The following is a 17,712-nucleotide window of genomic DNA, read 5'->3' as shown; positions in this document are numbered from 1 at the left end:
GCCTCAGTCTCCTGGAGTGTTGGGATTATATGTGTGCACCAACATGCCAGGCTTCAGTGAGTTTAATAATTTGCAGGGGAAGGGCTGAGACAGGGACTTGCTATGTAGCCCAGGTTGGCCTCAAACTTGAAGTGATCCTCCTGCTCAGCCAGGAGAGTGCTGGAGTTATAGGCATATGTCACCACGCCTGGAATGACTTTAATGATTTTTTGGGGGGATTTTAATGATTTCACTATTAGTATTTTAGTTTTGGCTTTTCGGTATCTCTGTTGACTGTAGTCTTTGAGAGCTGAGCTGACTACACATTCTTTCATCTCAAAACTGATTGAGCTGAGCATTGTGCATATCTGTAATCTCAGCACCTGGGTGGCTTAACCAGGATCAGGGCCATCAGGAATCCAGGGCCAGCCTGGGCTACATAGCAAGTTCAAGGACAACCTATATTGTGAGACCCTGTATTCAGAAAAAAGAAAAACTGATTGAGATAGGCATGGTGTCCCCAGCCTGTAACTCCAGCACTCTGAGAGACAGAGGCAAGATGAAAAATTCAAACTTGGCCTAGAAGTTCAGCCATTTACCGAGACACTCTTAAAAAATGGTTGGGGTTCCTTAAAAAAAAAAAAGCCTGGGCGTCCAAGGCCCTGGATTCACTTTTTAAAGTTTTCTATTATTCTATTTTTTTGAGGGGGTGGGGTACCCGGAATCAAACTCAGTACCTTGTACTTGCCAGACAGGCGCTGTGTCTGCTAAGCTATATCCCCAGCCCTCAAAGGCCCTGGATTCCATCCCTAGAAACACACACACACACACACACACACACACACAGGGGCTTTTTAATTCTCAGCTGGTTTGTTTTTAACTCAACTGGTTTGTTAACCCTTGAAGACTGAGGGCTACCAAAAAACACAGTAACGACAACAAAAAAAGCCGGGTGTGGTGGCACACGTCTAGAGTCCCATCACTCAAGAGGCTGAGACAGGAGGATCACTGTGAGTTTGAGGCCAGTTTAAGCTACATAGTGAACTCAAGGCCAGCCTGAACTACACAGCCAGATCCTGTCTCAAATTAACCAAACAAACAAACATACAAACAACTAGCCTAGTTATGTCAGTAAGGCCTTGGGGGAAAAAGTGCAAATATGCTTATTATTGCAAAGTAAACAGTAAGACACCTATCTTGGATCCACTACACGTCGTGCAAATGTTAGGATAAAATTAATGAAGCTGCATATTAACCCAACAGAAATTCTTGCATATACAGATTTTAAAAAATATTTAGCAGGTGTGATTGCAGATTGTTGGAAAAGGTGGGACTAATTCAATAAATGACACTAGGACTCGTGGTCGTCCACATGGCAAAAGAAATTCTAAGCATGCGAGACGATATCCAAACAGTAACCACGCTAGCAGCAATAACGATCCCACCCGAGGACCGGGCGTTACAGCGCCGCTCGGCGGACGCGGCCCTCCCAGGTCTCCCGAAACCGCCACCCGGGCCCCCAGCGCGCTGTGTGTGTGTGTGTGTGTGTGTGTGTGTGTGTGTGTCAGGCGTCTTTCGAGAGCCGAGAAGCTACCCTCGCGCAACCACACTTAGTCTCGGGGCAAAAACTCCCACCAGCGCAGCGGGGCCGTCCGAAGTGGCAGAACAAACGTGCTCAGCCCACTCAGGTGGCCCCAGGACCAAAGCCACTGCCGTCGTACACCAGGCTCGGGCCGGAAGTGACGTACCCCGCGGGCCCTGCGGGGCGGGCCTCCTGCGGCGGGGCGGGGCCTGTGGCGGGGGCGGAGGAAGCTTGCGGTGGGTGGTGGCCTGAGGCAGGGCAAAAGCGTTCCGAGCCGGGGAAGTGACAGGAGGCGGGGGCGGGGCCTGCTCTGGGGAGGGGGCTTGAGGCGGGGTCGGACGGCCAGCGGCGGGGCGGGCCAGCGCGCGCTCTCAGTTGCCCCACCTCGGCTTCCGCACCTCAGCGTCTAGGTGGCTCTGGCGGTGCCTCTGAGGTCGGCTGAGACACCGCGTTCACAGGCTGGTCGTGACAGAGGGGCCCAGGTGTGACCTGGATCTCTTGGCCGCCGTCGCGAGCAGCCCGTCAGGAGGCCGGCTGAGGTAACCCGTTGGTGTCTCGCGGCGCGGCCTCGCGCTGGCCTGGGGCCGGCCGGGCTTAGCAAAGAGCCGGCTGAGGCTGACGCCGTGCCCAGCTGGCCGCGGTGATTCATCTCGTGACCCCGGGCAGCCGCGCCCCGCTCCCGAGGCTTGGGAGTCGCGGGATTCGGGAAACCCGAAATCTGTTCCCCTGGAGATGTCAGTACATAAATGAGCAGCTGTGGAGCGTGCAACTGGAAGAAACTGGAGAGAGGCATGGGATGCGGGGAGTGACCCCGGCTGCGGGTGGGCGGACGGCTGCTGGGCGTCTTTGCCCAGCCTGAGATCCTTTGGGCCTCCCCAGTGGAGAATGCGTGAGAACCGGTTCACACTATGGACCGAAAAGTTAAGGGAGCTGGAATAAGCTGAGTTCAAGGGCATGAAAGAGATCAGCATTGGGTACTGGCGGGGGACGTCGTCTTCGTTCTCCACCCACTTCTGTCCCTTCTCTCTGCTCAATTTTTGTTTTGTTTTGTTTTTCAGACAGGGCCTCCCTATGTAGTTTAGGCTGGCCTTGAACTCACTATGTAGCCCAGGTTCGGCTCGAACTCATGATCATCCTCCTGCCTCAGCCTCCCAGGTGCTGTGATTACAGGCGTAGACCACCATGCCTAGCTGTGATGTATTTCTTGCTTTTTTTTTTTTTGAGACAGGGTTTCACTATGCAGTTCAGGCTGGCCTTGAAGTCACTTTATAGCCCAGGCAGGCATCCAACTCACAGGGATCCTCCGGCCTCAGCCTCCTGAGTGCTGGGATTACAGGCATGCACCAGAGCTGATCTATTTCTTTGTGCTGGCTTTTCTCTCAGGTTCCTGCTGCCATTACATCCTTCTATTAATTATCTGCTGGTGTGTAACAGGCACAAAGCTTAATAGATTAAAATGACCTTTATTTAACAATTTCTTTGAGTCAAGAATTGAGCAGTAGTCTATGTAGGTGACGGTAGCCCACTGCCCCTGTGGGGCTGGAGGACCTAATTTCCTAGATGGCTTACTCACAAGGCTGGTGGCTGGAGTCCTTTCCTGGCCTCATAGCCCTTCCCTAGTTCAGTTGTCCTCTCATGGTGACTGTCTTCCATTATAGCTAGTCATCAGAGAGAGAGGACAGGGTTTGGGAGGGTGTGGAAACCATTATAACATTCATTCAGTCATTCATTGGTACTCGGTATCAAACCTGAGGTGCTCTACCACAAAGGTACATCCTCAGCCTTTCTTTACTTTTTATTTTTACTTACTTTGTGATGTTGGGGACTGAACTCAGGTCCTTTACACTGAGGTACACCTCCAGATTTTTTTTTTAAATAGGACTCCAGTTTGTAATTCTCCTGGCTCTACCTCCTGACCTAGAGTACTGGGATTATAGGCATCCTAGATCCTTTTTGTTTTTTGAGACAGAGTCTCAGTAGGTTGCCCAGGTAGGAGTCAAACTTACCATCCTCTTGCCAGTGTCCCTTAGTGCTGGAATTATAAGAATGCACCACCCACACCCACATATAGATACCATATCTTTTATGACCTGATTTTGGAATTTTTTTTTTTTGAGACAGTCTTGCTATGCAGTTTAGGCTGGCCTTGAACTCACTATGTAGCCCAGGTTGGGCTCGAACTCACAGTTGTCCTCCTGCCTCAGCCTCCCCAGTACTGGGATTACACGCATGTGCCACCACACCTGGCCCGATTTTGGAAATTTTAAGGCCTCTTCCACATTCTTTTTTTTGGTACCGAGAATCGCACTCATGACCTCAGGCTTGCCAGGCAAGTGTTTATGCTGCTGAGCTACATCCCTGGCCTGCCTCTTCCACATTCTATTTGTTAGTGTTTCAAGGTACAGAGGACTACACCTTCTAAGGGAATACATAACAAAGAGTAAGCATTTTAAAGCCACTTACTACTACTATGGGAAAGGAATGCCTAAATTCTTTAATTCCAGTTGAAGTTCTGAATCTAATATTCATTTGAGCATTAATGTGTTTCGTTTTTGGAGGAGGGTTGGGATGTAGTTCAAGCTGAGCTTGAACTCAGTATGTAGTCCAGGCTGGCCTGAAAGTCTGAGATCCTCCTGCCTCAGCCTTCCAAGTGCTGGGATTATAGATGGGTGCCACCACACCCAGCTTGGGCCCTTATTTCTGTGAATCTGATTAGTTAGTCATGGATATGGAGCCCTTCCGAGGCCCTATCAAAAAATAGAAAATAGGGGGCTGGGGATTTAGCTCAGCGGCACAGCTCCTGCCTGGCAAGCGCAAGGTCATGAGTTCGATTCCTGGTACTGGAAAAATGACCAAAAAAAAATGTGTACAAAAAATAAAAAATAGCCAGGTATAGTGGCACATGCCTGTTATCCCAGGACTAGGGAAGCTGAAGAAGGAAGATCCTTATAAATCTGAGGCTACCCTGGGCTACATAGTAAGTTCAAGGCCAGCCTGACCCCATATCAAAAAAAGAACGAAAAAAAAAAGAGATAGCTCAGGGTGAAGGCCCTAAGTTTGATTCCCAGTACTGGAAAAAAAAATTAGACATTTATTCAGACATGTGGATGTTTGCTTATGTTTATTTCCGACCCTGTACTACTTTGCTTTGTCCTGGGAAACAGGCAATAAAAACAAGTGCCTGCCTTCAGATTCCTCACAGTGTCGGGGGAGCTCCAGAGCAGTGTAAGGGTAAGCTAAACTAGGGAGCAAGAGGCATAAGGGAAAGTGTCCAGGACGTCAGTCATGAGTGGGCTTGGCATTTGGAGTGAGTAGAGGAAGAAGGCAGATGAAATGGGGAGTGAGGAACAGTATGACTCAGGAGGTGGGATGTGGACAGATGGTGGGCATGGGGCTTGAGGAGGATGACACTGGAGGGACTCAGGAGAGAGCTGACCAAGGTGTTGGATTTTTTTGTAAGCAGGGAAATAACACAACTAGGAGATATTTTAGGAAGATTTGAGAGGGCTCCAGAAATCCTAGTGAATTATAAGAATATAACCTAAAGCAGTTGCCATTGAAAAGAAGGGCTAGATTGAAGAGATAGGTGAGTTAGAATCTATAGGACTTGTTCGATGCTTCAGAATACTCTGTATCACACTCAGTATTGGTCTTTTTGTTTGTTTGTTTGGTTGGTTGGTTTTATATTTTTGATGGTACTATATTTTTGTTGGTTTTATATTTTATATTTTTGATGAACTCGGGGCTTCACACTGAGCGACATCTCTAGCCCTTTCTTTTTTATTTTGAGATAAGGTCTCACTAAGTCACTAAATTGCTCAGGCTGGACTTGAATTTGTGATCTTCCTGTCTCAGCCTTCTGGAGTGCTGGGATTACAGGTGTATACCATCATACCCAGTTAGGATTATTTTTGGTTGTTGTCCTACTGTTTTGCAGGGTCTCACTATATATTCCAGGCTGGCCTTGAACTCATTATGTAGCCCAGACTGGCTTCCAACTCTCAGGAATTTTCATGCTTCCCAAGAGTTGGGATTACAGGAATGCACCCCACACCCAGTTTTAAAACTGGTCTTTATAAAATTTCCATACATGGTATATTTTATTCCCAGTATCATGTATAATATCCTTCATGGAATTTTAGCCTGTCAGGATGTCAAAATCACATGAAATGTGGTGGTACATGCCTGTAATCTCAGCATTTAGGAGGTTCACAAGTTTGAGAGCAGTCTAGACTGTGTAGGAAAGACCCTGTTTAAATTAAAAAAAAAAAAAAAAAAAAAGCCGACACCTAATTAAATAACCAGGAAGCAGATGCTGAGAGATATAGTGACTTATCTCTGAAGTGAAGCAGATTTTAGCATGAACAGAGGTGAGACATGTGGAAGTGTCCTGGTTTCTAAGTAAAAATTATTGAGTATATGTTGATCATTGGGCAATGGATTCTCTACTTTTGTGAATGTTTAAGTAGTTACATACTGGACATTTGTTTTGTTTTTGTTTAGATTTTTTTTTTTTTTAATTTTTGATTTTTGGTTTTTTGGTTTTGGGGTTTTTTGTTTTTGTTTTTTGAGACAGGTCTCACTATGCAACTCAGGCTGGCCTTGAACTCTCTTTGTAGCTCAGGCTGGCCTCGAACTCATGGCAATCCTCCTGTCTCAGCCTCCCTCCTGTTTTAGCTTCCCAGGTGCTGGGATTATAGGTGTGCACTACCATGTCTGTGCACCACCACCATGCCTGGCTGATTTTTGTTTTTGGGAGGTTTTTGTTTTGGGTTAGTTCTTTGTGTGAGACAGGGTCTCTTTATGTAGTTCAGGCTGGCCTGAACTCAAGGCGATCTTCCTGCCTCAGGCTCTGAGGTGCTGGGATTACAGGCATGTGCCACCACACCTGGCTTCCCTCAGCGCTTTTTCTTTCCAGTGTTCAGAGTTGAGTTCAGGACCTTCACCTAGAGCTATATCCCTAGACCTTTTTTTTTTAAATTATTATTTTGAGACAGGGTCTCACTAAATTGCTCAGGTTGGGCTCCAATTTGAGATTCTCCTGCCTTAACCTCCTAGAGTGTTAGGATTACGGATCTATGCTGCCAGGCCCAGCTTTGTAGAAAATGCTTGGAGCTATCCACCATTACCTTAAAACCTTTCACTTGTGTAAGAGAGGAACTTGTGTTGACTGCATTTCTTGTGATATTTTTGCCTCTGTCAGCGAGCCATGACCTTAAAAGTTTGTTCTTATTTCAGAAATGACCGTGGGCCTATTCTTTGTCTTGAGATTATTGTTGGTGAAGAGAGGAAAGAGTTGTTCACTGTAAACAACTCAACACTAGCTGTCCTTGTTTGACATCTGCTTTGCTCAGCTGAAAAACGCAATGCTGCCTGATTGGTTCTTGTGGGTGTCGCTTTCACATACCTCGTGGTGAACTGCTCTCAAATACATGGACCAGTTTTGGCAGTGACACTGGCCACATAATGTAAAAGATAGTCTTAATTCATTTGGGTACATGTCTATCTGTAGGACTGGCATTTGGACATACTTGCTGTTAGATTGGTTAGTGATTATAGATCTGAATTTATATGAAGATTCAGGCCTTGGAGCAAAGAGAATGACTGTGAGTTACCTATTCATCTTTGTTTTGTTTTTGTTTTTGAGATAGGGACTTACCATGTACTCCAGACTGGCCTTGAACTCAGGTGATCCTCCTGTCTCAGAGTGCTGGGAATACAGGCATGAGCCACAATGCCTGGTTTATTCATCTTTTTGTCTAGAGACAGCTCCATAAAATTCTCTTGTGACAGTTTAACTGGTATTTGAGTGCCAACTATGTATGTGGCTCAGGGGACACAGCAGACATCCTCCCTTGCTAAAATAGCTTTCAATCTGGCAGGTAAAAGGAGTATAAGGAGAGCTTTAAAAGAAAAATAGTTCATTCCCTGCGGTAGAAGGTGATTAACCAAGGTCAGCAGGAGTCATCGAGCCTTCTCAAAGGGTTCATGCTGTTTAAGCTGTGGCTTGGAGGACTAAATAGAGTGGACTTCCAGGCAGGAGGACGGGCCTTGAGTGCTGAGAATGTATATCCCTTACTTGTCAAGTCAAAGTACAAGTTAAGGGGCCAAAGGCTATGAGCAGACAACTCACAGATAAAACACAAATGTCCAATGAATACAGGATAAGTTACAAGATACTGTATTCTGTCCCAAGTGATTCCTAATTTAGAATAGTAACCTGAGTGTGAATTAGGGGCAACAGTTCCCCAGCCAAAAGAAGTAAGTCTGTGTTGCTCTTACCCAGACCTTGAGAATGACTATTGCCCTTGTCAATATGTAGTGCTAGAGAAGCAAGTGATCTTTTCTTTTTCCTTTTGGTGCAGCAGCAGCCTTGAGTTCCACCCTCAGTATTTGGTGGGGCGGTGGGGCAGGGGGGAACCTGTGGAAATTGCCTGTTATTTGTACTGATACATTTTTTTTTTTTATTTTAAAGAATAAAAGAAGGATAACATAGTAATAGGGGGGACTTAGCAAATTACAGACAAAATGGTAGGAAATTATCAATGGTTATCGTTTTACGTATTATTATCTACAAAATAATTTCTCAGTGTACTGATACATTTTTCATTCTGTCCTATCCAGAATTTTATATTTTCCCATATTAAAATTTTAAAAAAAACCTGTAATGAGACTTTTCTGTTTTCTCCAATGCAACAAATTGTTCTTAGAGAAAGAACGCTTAGAGAAAATAGAAGTAATTTCTATATCCTTCCTCTATATACTGTAGTGTTCCTGCCTCCTTGAAATGTTAATGAGCTTCATAAACTGTTGCATAATTTTATTGTTCTTCCCCATAATCAGGGTTTTCCCTCTGGACCTGGGACAGGTGTGGCAGCCTCAGTGCCAGTAGCCTTGAACAGAGCAGTACCTGAGTCTCTAGTTTCATGATACGTCCATAATGCCAGGGAATAATCTCTTTGAAAAACCATATGCAGGGATCACCTTACTTCATGTTATCCTTTGAGCCACTTTCTTTTTTTTCTTTTTCTGGGATTGAACCCAGAGTCTGGTGCATGTTAAGCAAGTGCTTTATACTGAGCTACACACCCCAGCCTTTTTTTTTTCCTTTTCTTTTCTTTTTTTTTTTTTTTTGAAACAAGATTTTGCTAATTTTCCCAGGCTGGCCTCAAACTTGGGATCCTCCTGCCTCAGCCTTCTGAGTAGCTTGGTTTATAGCTATGTAGCACCAGACCCAGCAATGAGTCACATTTTTCACTTTAATCAGTATTCTTTTTTTTTTTTTTTTTTTGGCTTTTTTCCGGTACTGGGAATCGAACTCACGACCTTGCACTTGTCAGGCAGGCGCTGTGCCGCTGAGCTAAATCCCCAGCTGCGTTTTAATCAGTATTCATCATATCAATGCATTTTCTTTTATTTCTTTTTGTTTTGTTTTGCATGACAGTAGGCAAGAAATATGCTTTATAGTTACCATTTCAGAAGCTCAGAATTAATAGGAGAAAATTATAGTTGATGACAATAGTAGAAGATTTTCAGTTTCTGTCTTCAAAATTACCAGAGTGTGAGGGAGAGGTAGAAGTGACCAAAAACACTGATACAAAAGAGATAAAGAAAAAAGTGCCAGTTGTGGTGGTGCATGCCTGTTGTTAGATTCAACACCTGTAATCCCAGAACTCACAAGGCTGAGGCAAAAGGATTGCTGTAAATTGGAGGCCAGCCTTGCCTGTGTAGTAAGTTCAAGGGCAGTGGTTGCTTGGGCATCACATACACTAAAAATGGAACAATAGAGAAAAGGTTAGTATGGCCCCTGCACAAGGATGACACACAGATTCATGAAGCAGTCCTAATTAAAAAAAAAAAAAAAAGTTCAAGGGCAGCCTGAACTACATAGCAAAACCTCCTCTCTCAAAATAAATAAATAAATAAATAATATGCTTGCTTGATTTTAACATGTTATTGATTCCCTAGGACTTGTGTTCTCATTTCTCACGACGAATTTATTTTTTTCCAGTACTAGGGATCAAACCCAGGGGCTGTCTGAGTTTGAGGCAGGATCTCCGTAAATTGCACAAGCAGGACTTGAACTGTTGAATCCTCCCTGCCTCAGCCTCCCTCAGTGCTAGATTACAAGAGTGTGCCACAATGCTTAGCTCTTACCTTAGATTTTACCGTCATAGAGTACACATGTTGTCCCTTAGTTGGAAGTTTCAGAAGCCTCTGTCTTGCCCACTGGCAGTGTCGTTCCTGTCCTAGCAAATGGACTAATAGATACTTGATAGCAGGCATATCATTTGTTCAAAATTTGTGGTTTGCAGATGCTTCATCTTGATATTGCACATGAAATACTCTTTATGTGTCTCTTATTCCCTCTTTATATGGAATCCAACAACAGCAAATGCAATTTTAAAAAAGGCCTAGAGTAAAATCACAGAATTTAGTTTAGGAAGAAACCTCAGACCACTTATTGTTGAGCTGTTGGGGTAGTGTGGCATACATTGAGCTCCTTGTGTGTACTGTGAGCAAGGTGGACAGCATTACCTCTGACTTTTTTTTTTTTGTCTTTTTGAGACAGGGTCTTGCTATGCAGTTCAGGCTGACCGTGAGCTCACTTTATAGCCCAGGCTGGTCTCGAACTTGCAATGATCCTCCTGCCTCAGCCTCCTGAGTGCTGGGATTACAGGTGTGTGCCATGATGCCCGACTTTACCTCTCTTAGCTGAGGGAGAAGAGAGTTATCTTAGGCACAGTGCTATGCAGACCCCACCCAACCCTGTCTGTCTTTACTTCTGAGATGTTTGCCTGCTCCTAGTGGCAGTGAAGAATGAATTCCTGGGGCCTCTGGAAGCTTCTGGTCCCATCAGGAAAGAATTTTTTCTCCTGGTCCCAGAGCCTGTAGATCACCATGTCCACTGAGCACCTCTCTCTGCCTGATTAGGCAGAGGGCTCTTCCAAACAGACTTTGCTGTTTGGAAAGCTCTGAGATACATGAGGTGAAAGGGCTGAAAAATGAAACCAGGTGGGGAATCTGGTGAGCATAGACTTTCTTTGTGGTTTGTTCCTTTGATAGTTCTCTTGCACTGTACCAGAAAGAGCACTAAAAGCCAGGTACAGCCTGTAAGATAAAAAGGAGTCGCTCTGAGGGCCCACCCACACAGCAAAAGCTCTAGGTTAACACTGAAATTGACAAGTTAATGTTTCAGTTCTTAGCTTATTCAGCTTCTTGTTGTTGTTGTTTAATAGCCAACTGACCTGACTCTCGTGGTTGAATATAAAGGCTGAAATATAGCAGGGACGGTGCCTGACCTAGGTTTCCCTGACCTGGAATCCATAAAGGATTTTCTGGGCAGGCAGGCCAGCCTTCTAAAGCTTTGTCTAGAGCTCCAGGTATTTTAAAGGACCACAACAGAAAAAAAAAATCATTAACACCTTCTTGTCACTGATGAGGAAATCTTTGCATCTGTCTCATGCTGTCCTTATTTGCAAACTGGGTGAAATGTGAACTGGCTGGCTTTGACTGTGTTGCTTTTAAGGTCTTAATAACAACCTGTTTTCTGGTAGCTGAGTAGAGTTCCTGGGAAAAAGTCTTTCCTGGGGAGCATATGGATCTTTTTTTTATTTTTTATTTTTTTCTGGTACCAGAAATCAAACTTATGACCTGCGCTTGCCAGGCAGGCGCTGTGCTGCTGAGCTAAATCCCCAGCCCCCATATGGATCTTATAAAGGATTTCTGATCGGCTCTTTAATTTTTCAGTGACTGTTTATCTGACCTGAGCACTCACCTACCCACTCTCTGAAGCAGGCATTAAAGCCTGTATGGAAGATGACTAGCAGTAAGAGACCATCCCTTTGACATTTACATTGTCACCATGTAATCTGGCTTATGTGACCCCTCTTGAATGAGCATTTGTTTTGTAACCTGAGTGCTTTGGGGTGTCATTATAAATGAGTTATGTGGTATCCTACCCCCAACACACACAGTGTGGAAAGGGAAATTATTATAATGGGTAGTGTTCAGGAAGTCAGTAATTATTTTGAAAGAGAACTGTAGCATGCCAGGGTTTTGGCTGCCTTTTCATATGTCTTCAAGTTACCACAAAACTGCTATTATCGATATTCTTCCCAAAACAAACAAAACAAAACAAAAAGTTCCTGCCTTTGGAACAAAATACAGAGCTTCAGAGTGAGGTGGCTTTGAGTCATTAACTAGAGCTGCCTGTGGAAAACTGGTTCTTCCTTTTGAACTTGTATGAACCTCTAACCTCACCCCTTGCTAAAGGTTTTTCTTTCTTTTTTTTATTTGAATTTATTTTTAACTTTTTCTTTTGAACTAATTATGCTTCGAAAGGTATTGCAAAAATAGTGTGGAACTGCCCTACAGCGTCCCTGTCTCTGGATGGTAACATCTGGCCTGGCTGCAGTGCTTTATCCAAAGCAGGAAATGGGTCTCAGACACAGGCTTTATTCCTTCCAGTGGACCAGTGTTTACATGCACTCCTTTGTGTGTGCCTGACTATAAATCTTCATCACAGGCAGATACTTGCACTACCAGCATGACAGGATGCAGAACTGCCCGTCAAGGCAGAGGGACCCTGTGCTACCACACATCCTTCCTTGCCCCTAGAAAGCTACAGAGGACTTTCTAGACTTTGAGCACCTGCTTTCTCACTGCCATCTTGCTATCCTACCTCACTCAGCTGCAGGCTGCACAGCAGTGCCTGGGTAGTTTGTCCCTGCAGTCATGACTGAAGGAAATAAACTGCCTGCTACAATTTATTGTTATTCCCTGAGTGGGAAGGAATGAGTATTGTCTCTCCATCTGTCTAGCTCAGGTTAAAATAATAACATTCTTTTCTTTTATTTGGGCCTGAGGTCCTCCCCAGTGCTTGGTTCTTCAGTTTTCTTTCTTTCTCCCTTTTTTTTGTTTTTGTTTTTAAAATGGGATCTCTCTATGTAGTTCAGGCTAGCATTAAACTCACTCTTCATTTTTCTTTCTGAAAGAACAGACATCTTCAGAGAAAGATCATAATATCAGCTGGGCATGGTGGTGGATACCTGAAATCCCAGCACTCAGGAGACTGAGGCAGGAAGATCACTGTGAGTTTGAGACCACCCTAAGCTACATAGTGAGTTCAAGGACAGCCTGAGGCCTCAAAAAAACAAGAAAGAAAGGGAGAAAGAAAGAAAGAGAGAGAGAGGAAGTTCACAATATATTTCACATATTTTTATAAAGTGTCTCTATTTTTTAATTTAATTTTTTCTGTTGCTGAGGATTGAACCCAGGCCTTGCACATACCAGGCAAGTGCTTTACGGCTGAGCTATCTCCCTAACCCCTATAAAATATCTTTAATTTTAGTGGGAATTCTGTTAATGTGAAGTCTTGGGACTCAGTTAATGATTAGAAGGCAAGCACAATCCTGACAAAGTTCTTTCTCCTTTTACCCAAAATACTGTACCTCCTGGGGCTTCTGTCCCTTGGCCTTAGTGCTATTGCTCAAAGCCCTTCAAGCTTTCAAAGGCATTACAAGTTAGAATTTAACATCTCCCTTGTGTGAACCATTTATTATTGACCCCAATATAAAAATAACCATTTGAGGGCAGCTTTGCCAAGAATGAGGACTGTGGCCTTCTGGCATGTCCTGTAATATGTAGTAAGGCCTAGGTGGCTTTGTGGCCCATCCAGTAGAGCTAGACATAACATTTGCTTGTATTTCAGTCCTGTTTTTTCCCCTTTTGGAGTTGGGATTGAACCCAGGGCCTCACACATGCTAAGTGTGTGCTTTACCACTGAGCTGTACCCCAGCTCAGTTTCTACATTTAAAAAAAATTATTATTATTATTATTTTATTTTTTTTGGAGTTTTTTGAGACAGAGTTCCGCTTTGTAGTTCAGGTTGGCCTCAAATTCATAGTGCTCCTCCTGCCTTAACCTCCCAAGTGCTAGGATACTGCCGTGAGCCACCGCACCTGGCTCTCTATATTTTAAAGGTAGCCAGTGGATGACTTCTATTTGTGCAGTGTGTTAGTTATTATCTCCAAACTTCTCTAGGCAACTGAGAAAAGTATAGAGGAGAGAAAAAGGGAAATTGAAAAGCCCCTGAAAGGCCTGGGCTGAGAATACAGGATCAGTCACACAATTGCTACTTCCGAGGGTGCTCATCCTGTCTGGGAGAGTCCCCATTGCAAGTCTCATGGGAGGCAGGGGCAGTATCCAGAGGGCAGGAAGCGTGGTGCCTGCAGCATAGCCCTAACCAGACCCTGCTGTGGCCATGGTCTTGCTGGCTCCTCAGTCACCTGTCCCTGGATGCCTGCTGTTTTTCTAGAGTTGGTCTCTTGTATTCCCGTCAGCCTTGGGTACTACCCAGTCTCCTTCCAGCAAATCCCTTTGTATCTAAATTAGCCAGTCTTTTGATAGCCAAGAACCTTGACAGACTTAGAGGCACAGTACAATGCTCAAGTGTCACAGACAGGAAGTGCTGGGGCCTAGAGGTGAGTATAGGCATTCTGGCTCCAGAACCTCAGGGATAGCCATCTTACTGGACCAGTGCTGTCTGAGGGATCAGTTGAAGGAAGAGAGTATGGCTCCAGAAACAACTATCCAGCATCTTGAGTCTGTGCTCCTAGCTCATCATGCTCCCTTTCTGGTGTGATGAATTATTATACATTTTTCTTTTGGTACCGGGAATCGAACTAGCGACCTTGTGCTTGCCACCCAGGCACTTGTGCTGCTGAGCTATATCCCCAGCCCTGGTGTGATGAATTAAAATGTGTTCCCTTCACTAGCCGGAAGAGCCATTGATTTTGGGTTATATTTGACTAGGAAAACCAGAAGAGGGTGTAATAATAAGGGTGTATAGTAATAATAAGGTTAGGTGCCGGGCATGGTGGTGCACACCTGTAATCCCAACACTCGGGATGCTAAGGCAGGAGGATCGTTGCAAGTTTGAGGCCAGCCTGGGCTACAAAGCAAGTTCACGACCAGTCTGAACTGCATAATGAGACTCTGTTTCAAAAAGACCAAAAAAAAAAAAAAAGTAATAATAAGTTTAGCATGGCCTTGAGCATTGAGTAGAATTTCAAAGGCAAGGGTTTTTTGGTTTTGGTTTTTTGGGTTTTTTTGGTCTGTTTGAAACAGGGTCATCTCATGCAGTTCAGGGTGGCCTTGAGCTCACTTTGTAGCCCAGACTGGTCTTGAACTCGCAGTGATCCTCCTGCCTCAGCCTCCTGAGTGCTGGGGTTACAGGTGTGCACCATGACATCCGGCTTAGGCAAGGGTTTTTAACGAGAATGGGAAAGTGTTGGCTCAAGCTTCTTAGGAACACTGGAGGGTCTTGAACTCTCATCAGGTGAGGAACAAATGTAGGGAGAGCAGGTAAAAGTCACCTAAATATGTTTTTTTTTTTTTCATTAAAACTCTAGATACTTGGAAGGTGTCCATACAGAAAAACAGGGCTAGACATTGTTCTAGACAGAATATGAATCAGGAGGAGGTGGCAAGGAAAGTAGGTTTTTGCTCAGAATACAATGTCCATTGGGGAGTCGGGTCTGTGTAACTAACACTATATTTCAGCTTTCTCTGCCAAGGCACGTTCAAGGTGAGCTTAGCCTGCCTTTGCAGGATTTTAGAAAGTAATGTTTCCTAGCCTTCACTCACCTACCACTCAAGATTTTTGCCATATCTATGTAACAACTGCATTAACAACTTTATTTAAAACTTTTCTTTAATCAACTCACTTTTTTTAATTTAAATACATTTTCAAAGGAAATGTTGGGAGAGTCTGGGACACAGTAGGAACCTGGCTGGAGCCCAGATCCTTGGGCCCATCAGGTTTGTGCTAGGCCACCTGCTGCTGCCCAGCTCCTTCCTGCCCTGGGCTGCAGTTGTCTCATCCTTACTGAAATAGTGACCAGGATGTCTGTAATTTGGCAAAAGATGTAAACCTACAGATTCAAGAAGCCAAACAAACCCCAAGTTTTTTGTTTTTTGGGGTTTGTTTTTTTTTTGTCTTTTTTGAGACAGGGTCTCCTTATGCAGTTCAGGCTAGTCTTGAACTCACTTTGTAGCCCAGGCTGGTCTTGAACTCGCAACAATCCTCCTGCCTCAGCTTCCTGAGTGCTGGGATTACAGGCGTGCGCCACCAGGCTTTTCAATTTTTAAAAACTAAAATAAATAAAATAATTTATAGTAATAAAGTTGGTGGGAATATAGTTCATGCTTCCTGAGTTCAATCCTCAGTACCACACACATAAAAGAAATGAAAGGAGAGAAGGAGGGAAGGAAGGAAAGGAGGAAAAGAAGAAGGCAGGCAGGCAGGCAGGCAGGTATACTTATAATTACTAATTTAGAATACTTCATTATTTAGTTATGTTTCTTGTTTTCAAGACAGGGCCTCATAGAGGCAGCCCTCAGGTTATTTTTGAGATAGCCCTCAGATTATTTTTACGTAATAAAAGTAAAAAGGAGTTTTACATATTGGCTCAAGTTTTTTATTTATATTTTAGGCCTTTATGGGGTCTATAAAATTTAGAGAAACGTTTTTAGCCAGGCATGGTGGCACATGCCTATAATCCTAGCACTCAGGAGGCTGAGGCAGGATTGCCACAAGTTTGAGGCCAGCCTAGGTTACATAGTGAATTCAAGGCCAGCCTGAACTGTATAATGAGACCATGTCTCAAAACAAACAAGCAAACAAACAAAAAACTAAAGTTCTCATTAGATTTAAATTATTCAGACTATAAGTAATAGTAAATGAAGCCCTGCACAATTTTTTAAATCTAAATTTCTAAAAATTATCAGTTAATATAGAAATGATCTGATTCACACTATCAGTTATCAGACATACTTTGTTTAGAAAAAATTCTTTAGGCCAGGCATGATGGTGCATGCCTGTAATCCCAGCTCTCAAGAAGCTGAGGCAGAAGGATCACTTCAAGTTTGAGGCCAGCCTGGACTACATAGTGAGTTTGAGGCCAACCTGAACTGCATAGTGAGACCCTGTCTCAAAAAAAAATTCTTTGTTAAAGAGCAGATTATAAGAAATGTTTTCCACTTTTCTTTCCTGTAAAACACAAAATTCTGATGAAATGAAATCTAAAACCTGGCGCACACCTGTAATCCTAGCACTCAGGAAGCTGAGGCAGGAGTATTGCTGTTAGTTCAAGGCCAGCCCAAACTATATAACCAGACCTTGTCTTAAAAAAAATGAAAAAAATCTATAAATCAAAATTCACAAATGATGTCTGGAATTTTGTCATGCTTTCATCTCTGTATATACAACACAAATCCATATATTGTGCATAAACAATTCAAACTTAAAATTTATGGTTGAAATATCACCAGGTTATCACTACCATATCACGCTGTACTTCTTCTAGGCTCTGCAGATGTGCATGCCTGGCAGACAGAGTGCCTAGAAAATTAAAACTCCTGTAGCTACAGATAGAAATGCAGTGAGTATAGCAATGCTGAAACATTAGAGCTATTTTTTTAAAAGTGAGGAACAAGTGACAATCTTATCTGGTAGTTCTCTCTCTAAGCCAGTTTCCACTGATTTATAACATGCTGGTTTCATCATTCTTTTAGAAAGGAAAATGTTGCTACTGTGCTTTGAGCAGTAATTTAATACCATAATCTTGACTACAATGCAATCTTCAAATCCTTTTCCAGAACTTGACATGCCTTAGCAGGATTTTCCCAGAAAGCCTGCTTGTCATATCTTTAGCAGGCTTTAATGCTTCTGTGTTGAGTGCTTACAGAGTTCCTTAATAACTAATGATAAAGTGTCTGGGTTAATCCTTTGTTTTTGTTTAGAAGGCTATACACAAAAACGGTTCCCAGGTGCAGCCCAGTATTCCAAATTCTTGAAATCTCCAGGACAACATCTATGAACTCTCTGAGCTTGTTCGCATTCACTACAGCCATGGCAATATGATTCCTCACCAGGATGCTGGCTGAGTGATGTGGGAGAAACTTTTTTGGGGGCAGGTTCAGGAAGGTGCTAGTGATAGAACCCAGAGCCTCTAGCATTCTAAGCACACACTGTACCTCACACTTATGCTCTAAGTCCACCCATATTTTTTAGTATCTAAAAAATGTTTTATAGTGAATACACCATCACTGAAAAAAATACAGATAGTGGGTCCTCTTTTTTTTTT

The 17,712-nt window shown here is 43.6% G+C and overlaps 1 protein-coding gene across 2 annotated transcripts in view; it reads left to right on the top strand.

Annotated features, from left to right (window-relative positions):
* The first annotated feature begins 1,907 nt into the window (after positions 1-1,907).
* Itfg3 (integrin alpha FG-GAP repeat containing 3) overlaps positions 1,908-17,712 on the top strand; it is a 35,180-nt gene continuing 19,375 nt past the window's right edge. For both annotated transcript variants that reach the window (XM_005391668.1, XM_005391667.1), the window contains exon 1: positions 1,908-2,100. The gene's annotated coding sequence lies outside the window, so the exon portion shown is untranslated. The remainder of the gene's footprint in view (positions 2,101-17,712) is intronic.

The sequence above is a fragment of the Chinchilla lanigera genome, unplaced genomic scaffold (genome assembly GCF_000276665.1).
Source record: "Chinchilla lanigera isolate Chin_1 unplaced genomic scaffold, ChiLan1.0 scaffold00041, whole genome shotgun sequence".
NCBI lineage: Eukaryota > Metazoa > Chordata > Mammalia > Rodentia > Chinchillidae > Chinchilla > Chinchilla lanigera.
Note: the sequence above shows the minus strand (reverse complement) of the source record. Positions and strands in the feature narration are given on the sequence as shown.